The following is a 7,747-nucleotide window of genomic DNA, read 5'->3' on the forward strand; positions in this document are numbered from 1 at the left end:
GGGCACAAAGGCTGGGTTGGGGCAGAAAACAGCAGACCCGCCATCTGCCCGGATCCTGAGGCATGCGGGAGCCACTGAGAGGGTGGTTTGGTCGCTCACTCTCGTGACTGATGCCAATGCCAGCAGCAAGGCAGTTTTAAGTGACAGGAACTTGGTCCAACTAGGGCTCAAATGGGGCTTCAGATAAGCCACGCAGAACCACCGTTAGATCCCACTGGGGAATTAGCGGATGGGACACAGGTCTGTTCCTTCTGACACCTTTTAGAAAACGTTTTGTGAGGGGATGATTGAAAACAGACCTATCACCAAAACCCTGGTGACAGGATGAGATAGCTGCAGCATATGTTTTAATAGTGCTGAATGCGAGCCGCCTGTCCGTCCGTATATGCAGAAACGATAGGACATCCGCCAGCTGGCAGGAGAGCGCTTGAACATTCCGCTCTGTGCCCCAGTTCTGGAAAGCTGCCCATTTAGCAGCGTAAGACGCAATGGTAGAGGGCGCCCGCGCACTCTGAATCGTGGTGACCACATCATGCGGCAGCCCAGAAACCCCTAATCGAAACCGCTCAGCGACCAGACCCACAGCCGATGGCTTATTTCCGGAGGATGTCTGATTATCCCATCCGCTTGGGGAGGGGCGTCCTCCCTTCGCGGGAGTCTCCACGGGGAGCCGGACAGTAGCGCTTGCTGGTCCAGAAGCCATGACGCGGACAGGCGTCTGGGAGCCACCAGAATTACTGAGAGCTGTTCTGACCGAACTCGGTCCAGGAGACGGGGAATCAGAGGGACTGGTGGAAACGCATAAAGGAGAGTTCGAAGCCCGGGCTGGTGTGAGAAGGCGTCCGCTCCGAGCGAGGTTTGGTCCCGGAGACTCAGGGAAAACCACAGGCGACACTGAGCGTTTTCGCGAGCCGTGAACACATCCACACGGTTCCCCGAACCTTATCCAGATCTGTGATATCAGCGCGGGATGCAGACGCCAGTCGGAGTCGCGGGGACCCCCTCTCGACAGGATGTCTGCTGCTACATTAAGGATCCCCGGAATGTAGGTGGCACAGCAGGTGGACATGTGCCCAACACAGTAAATCTGTGGCTATGCGCAATAGAGGGGGGAATCAAACTCCTCCTTGGCGATTTATGTAGGCTGCCGCCACCTGGCTGTCTGTGTGAACTTCGACATGACGGCCATCGAGAAGGGCAGCGAAGTGCATGAACACATTCCTCACTGTCATAAGCTCCAACACATTTATGTGCTCGTGCATGTGGGAGGGCCAGCGATCTGCCGCCGTATGGGACAAGCACGTGCCCTCCACCCCAGACAGTGACGCATCCGTAAACACAGATACGTGTGACGCAGGACGTCCGATGGGAATCCCGTGTGAGGGGATGCAGGGATTCCCCCAGTGAGCGAGGTCCCCGCCCACTGAGGGGGGAACCCTCAACATACGTCTCTTCTGATGTATCGGGTGTACCCGGAGGCAGATGAACCAACTTTGCAGGCGCCTCGAGTGCAACAACCCCAGCAGCACCACCGAGTGGGCTGCAGCCATCATGCCCAGAAGTCTCATGACTAACAGGGCTCTCACGATCTCGCGGAGTTGCACGCGGGAGATCACCGTGGTGAGATCTGCCGCTCTCACCGGCGACGAACGTGCTCTCATTAGAGAGGCGTTCAGCTCCACCCCGAGAAACATAATCGACTGGGATGGAAGAACGGAGTTCTTCCCCCAATTTATAGAAAACCCCAGGGTTGACAGATGCTCTGTTAACCTCCTGGTTTGCACTGACGCCCCGTCCTCGGACCGGGCGCATCGGAGCAGATCGTCCCGGTAAAATAAAACCCTCGCTTCCGCCGTGCAGTGGCTGCAGTGCGGTCTCCAGACATTTAGAGAAAGTGCGCTGGGCTAGCGAGTAGCCGAAAGGGAGGCATTCGTGCGCGCGTTCCGACAGCGGACGTGTGCTCGAGGTCACGTGAGCAACGTCTGAGGATTGGTTTCGCACCCTTACCGCCGTCGCTCGTACCAGAGAACTGGGAGCGACCCATGGAGGGCTGTGCTCGAAAGGGCGAGTGTGAAACAGCTGGAAGAGGCTGATCCGCACCGCAGAGCGTGGAGTCCATGAAGGACGAGTGGGAACCGGGCCCGTGCACGGGGACGTCAAAGTGCCAGGGATGGAGCCACGCAATGTGCGTGCTTTGCGCGTGGTCGCGACAGTGCCATGACATCCCGTCCCACCCAACGTTGTGGGGGGAAGCGGGATGAGTCTGGCCTGGCCGTAGGCTGGGGGCGGTGCGCAAATGGAGCGCACCCTTACAGCTAACCGTGTAACATGACTTAGTCCGACTGTGTGAACATGCAGATGTGCTGCAGTGCTTGGTGCGGGGAACATCATGTGTGAGGATTCGGCAGAAGGTTCTGCAGAGGACTGTAGGATTCTGCTCTCGATGTGACGTTTTTTGGGTTTTATTTCAAAACCAAAATAATTCACAGAGTTAACATTGCAGCCATAAGCACACACATTCCCCCCAACGAGTCGTTTTCGTGGTTGTTTTCGGCAAGGTTCCTGTGTCTGCTGGCTCGTTCGGAACCGTTGGCCGCCAACTCCCTGGTCCCGCCTAAGCGGGAGGCCGGCTCCGCGGGGCGGGCCGTGCAGCTGGGCGCATGGAGTTTCCGCGCCGTTCGTCCCATCCTCTGGGGGAACGGCCGGAGTGCGAGGCTGGGAGGAGCAAGAAACCACTGGAGCAGAAGGACCCGCTGAGCGAGGCTCGTCGACCTCCGTGTTGTACAGGAGGGAAAAAGGGCTATGGCAGCCAGCCTCGTCGTGCTCCTCACGAGGCTCGTCGACCTCCGTGTTGTACAGGAGGGAAAAAGGGCTATGGCAGCCAGCCTCGTCGTGCTCCTCACGAGGCTCGTCGACCTCCGTGTTGTACTGGAGGGAAAAAGGGCTATGGCAGCCAGCCTCGTGGTCAACCTCCGTGTTGTACAGGAGGGAATAATGGCTGCGGCAGCCAGCCTCGTTGTACTCCTCACGAGGCTTCTCGACCTCTGTGTTGCACAGGAGGGAAAAAGGGCTATGGCAGCCAGCCTCGTGGTCGACCTCCGTGTTGTACAGGAGGGAAGAAGGGCTATGGCAGCCAGCTTCGTCGTACTCCTCGCTGTCGATGACATCGTCCAGTCGGTAGGAGCCAGCCGGCTCCTGGCCGACGTTGAAGAACCGTAACGCCTTGTCCAGCGAGTATGTGCCAGCCACCGGAATTTCCTCGTCGGTGGAGGGGATGAAGTACTCGACCTGGCGGACCTTTCAGCCACGGGCAGAGCGGTACAAAACGGGCACGAGGCCGGGGGGTCAAGGCCAGGCCAGCGTGGTGAGCCCCGAGACAGACCTCACACTTGGCGTGCAGGTCGCCGCTGGAGATGAAGCCCGTCTGGCAGGCCGGGCAGGTCCTGGCGTCGCTGGACATGGTCGGTGAGTAGATTTTTCTTGTATAATTGCTCTTAAAGGAAGCTCTTAAGCTTGGCGTGAAGAGAAAACGGAGGCGAGCAGTGGAGTCGCTCCACTTATATACCCACAAGGGGTGCCCACGTGGTGGGCGTACATTTAAGCTCTTCATGATTGGCTGATGCTGAGATCACCCTTCCAATAGCAGCTCGCTTAAGGGCTAAGACTAGACAAAATAGAACCTCGGTTTCCATCCAGAACTCCACAAGCCGGCAGCCCGCGCAGCAGACAGAAGCCGCAATTAGACAGAGATGCGCCGCGCTGCGGGGAGGGGAGAACCGGGTGGAAAACAGGTCTCCCTAGAGCTCCACAAGCCGATAGTCGGAACCCAGCTCCACCAACATGTTATATTTCAACCCATTTTCTAAAGTGCAGCATTATGTTAAATGCACTGGGTTTTACCCTATTACATTTAAATTTCATGGTTACACAGTACATGTTAAAATCTAAGCTCAGCTCGGCAGTGACCTAAAATACATAAATATAATTTTACTTACCAAAAAAATGAAGTGGAGACTCCTTGGACGTGCAATTAATGCCACAGCAAGTCATTTTGTCCAACAATTGCACAAATAATATCCAAAAAAGAATACACAAACACAGAGACTCAAAATCCCGGAGCAGTTTCCAAGCCAGACCGAGGCTCTACTGAGGCCTTTCCACTGAGCTAGCTCTGTGGTCACGTGGGTCTGATGCTCATTAATTATACAGAATTTTAGGCTTTTAATACACTTAAACAGAAGAGTGAGAAAAAATTCACCCCCCTCAGAGTTGTCATGAGTGTAAACTAGATCATTTAAACCAAAAACATGTTTTGGTACCAGGCTGTAAACATGTTTATTTCTGCTGTGAAATTGGTATTTTTAACATGGGAGTCAATGAGGATTTGCTCGCTTCTGACACCAGCCCCCAGCGGATGAGGGTGGAACTGCAATTTTTGTCACTTCCACGTTGGCCTCAATTTTTCACCCGCATTGTGGGGGCTTGGTAAACACACAAAGGCAGCAAGCTGTTAACCTTCAACCACTAAAACAATGAATAACATGGGAACTTGAATTTCTACAAATAATAATCTTCACAAAAACATTTTACACTCCCATAACTCAGTTTTTCTTTTATCTTTCTGTTTCTGCCGAAGGACACAGCCTGGTTGCTAACTCAGTTAGCATGCTGAGCTACATGCTAGCAGAGGACGTTACTCACCCAGATGTCCATCAGAATCCCAGCTCCTGAGGTCCTCTCCTGTTGGTCAATGGCCGCGTTGTTTCTGAAACTCCTTTTTATCAAAGCTTTATTTCTCTCAAGTCCAGTTTTTTTTTAGTTTGTTTTTCTATACTCTAGCTTGCTGCAAGTGCAGTAACAATCAAAAATGTAAAAAAAAAAAAAAAACTCAGCGATTTTCAGACGGTGCATTAAAGTAGGCAAAGCAGTTTAAGTATTTCTGCTACCCCACATATGTCAGACTCAAGGCCGCATCTGGCCCGCGGAGCATTTTTATGTGGCCCGCGAGATAAATATCAAAAATATATTAAAACTGGCCTGCTGGCCGATGTTACCGCAAAGACTTCAACTCCCATGATGCTTTGCGGTGTCAGCGCGGAGCCGACGTGCCCCCTCCTTTGTGTTTTTTCCAGCGCCTGCTGCCGGTGTGCAGCTCCGCTGTCTCGGACAAACTACACTCCTCTCACTCAGCGCCGAGTTCAATCAGCTATTTTCTGACGTTGAAGCCCAGAAACGGAGATTGTAGCTGCTCAGTAATGTGTTCACGACTGAAAGAGAAAGTTTTCCAACTAACGTCCAGACAGAGCTGATATAACTCCAGCGAGCAGCGACACGCTCAAATCAGCACGACTCTGTGGCTGCTGTCATTGTGTTTCCTCCCCGACACACAACAATGTGGTCAAGCTGCTCAGACATGTTCATCAGCACAAACCTATGTGAGCTCCTGTTGTCATCTAATGTTGTCGTTATTATGATGAAGATGAACAAAACAACAGGAGTCTCCTCCTAAGCTCAGATCAACCCCATGATGCAGGTATCTGGCTGGAACAGGTGAGCATCACAGTAAATCAGTGGAGCAAACTGAGCTTTAAATATGTTGGTTTTATGCTCTTTTTCTGCTCCAAAACATGAAAGTTAACAGGTGAGATGTTGCATTTTCATTTAAGATAAAATTATATTTTTACTTTGTTGTTGGCCCGTGAGAAAAGATTTAAAAGATTTAAAGATTTTAAAGATTTTAAAAATGCTGAATATACCACAAGTAATGAATACCACTGATGCCTTTTATTTAAAACTGACTTGCTCGTGTGTAGTTTGGTTATTCCACATTCAGTGTTAATGCAGAAATATGCTTGTTTCCAAATTTAAAGGTTCAAAATTGCATATATATTGATAAAGAAAATTTTTTTCAAAAAATATTAAGTTTGGCCCTCGACTCCATCCCAGAGTTTCATTTCGGCCCCGTGTGAGTTTGAGTTTGACACCCCTGTGCTACCCCCTGTTGGCCAACGTGAGAATGACTCTTTAAGATCCAGTCTAAGGTAAAAGCAGGGTGCCCTCTTTGATGATGAAGGTAGAAAATAAAGCATGTAGCTAATGTCATGCTGATCTCAGTATGGAAGCACATTGCCGCCACTCAGATAAAAAAAATTATTATGTCATAATTATGACTTAGCTATCTCCTTATTACGACTTAACTATCTCATAATTATGAGATACTATCTCATTATTATGACTTATGGGCTCGACACACAGGAGGCAACATCGCCTCTCCTCCATTCATTTTAAATGAGACATGAGCGACAAAGCGATAAGCGCGGGTCTCCCTCCTACTAAGCGAAACGTGAAAAACATGCGTGTGAAATTTTGCGCTCATGCACGTGTCGTGCACAGGCGACCCAGCGACGCGATCCCTGAAAGTTGAAATATTTACAACTTTTCATCGCTGTCGCTCGGACGAGGACCAATCAATGGAGGTTTCATTCACTGGCCAACGAGCGGACAGGATGCTCCGTACATCTCCGAGCAAACATGGACAAGAAAGTGATTATTATGTTTTATATAGTAAAATCAGAAGTAAGATTTCACATAACTCTAGCAGCACCTTGTGAAACATCATATCTACCAATTTTTTAACTCGGAACTGCTTAAATAACCTTAATTCCCTCCAACCTGACACAGCCAATCAAAACAATGGAAGTTTCGATTTCGCCATGGAATAGAACGCGTAGACGGCTTTGCCGCTGGCGGCTGCCGCGGATCGCCTCCCGTGAGTCACGTAATAGAAGTGTAATGGAATTAAATGACTGTTTTCCACCTAAAAGTCATTTCCCCCCTCTCCTCAGCAATAATTAATCTGCATGAGATATTGTTCAAGGTCTCATGCATTTGCTTCTAAACTGCTTGCTTTCCAGCCCAAGAGAAGAATGAAGACAAAGGACTCTTTCCTTTTAATAAATCAAAGAATTCTATTTTTAATAAAGCTAATCAAACAATCTTTAATCTAGCTGCACTAGACACCCTGATCCACGTAATGTAAACACATGACAAATTTTATCTTTCTCATCCAATCGGAACCTTCCTTTCTGAAGCGTGACATAGTCTTTGTGGTGTTTATAAATCTGTCCAACTTTGATTTGACCGTAAATCAAAACATCCAGATTAATAAAACCAGTCCCCACGTCATTTTAGTTCAGTTCTCTGAGTTCTCTACAGTTCACTGCAGTTCACAGCATTCTAGGAGAAGTATCGGACCGGCCACCCGGACTTCCTTTTTAAGCAAAGAACTCACAAGTTGGATAAAATCTGTTGCTTTTACCAACCAAGCAACGGCTCCTTTCAGAATAAAAGCTGAACTCACTGACCCCAAGGGGGTCCATCTGACGCCGTCAACCAACTGTCGCTTTTTACCTGGAGACAATCCAAAGACTAGTCTGTCGTACTGCTGACGCTGTTTCATCGGCTCCGGTACCAAAGGGGGGTCCGAGGACCTGGCATTCTGGATCTGTACGGAGGTCTCATCCTGAAGGGTATGTGTGGAGCGACAAATGGCGTCTCATGTGTTTATGATCTACGATCATAGCTTGAGAGCAAAACATCACAACATCATTCAGACTTGCTTCTCCAGATACAAGAGTTCTGATGACAAACATCACTCACACATATACCATTCATCTCACGTCTCATTCACACTAAGATCCATCCATTCACTTAGAATTTAGTTAGTCTTGTTTAAAATGGTTTAGAA

The sequence above is a fragment of the Nothobranchius furzeri genome, chromosome 12 (genome assembly GCF_043380555.1).
Source record: "Nothobranchius furzeri strain GRZ-AD chromosome 12, NfurGRZ-RIMD1, whole genome shotgun sequence".
Taxonomy (NCBI): domain Eukaryota; kingdom Metazoa; phylum Chordata; class Actinopteri; order Cyprinodontiformes; family Nothobranchiidae; genus Nothobranchius; species Nothobranchius furzeri.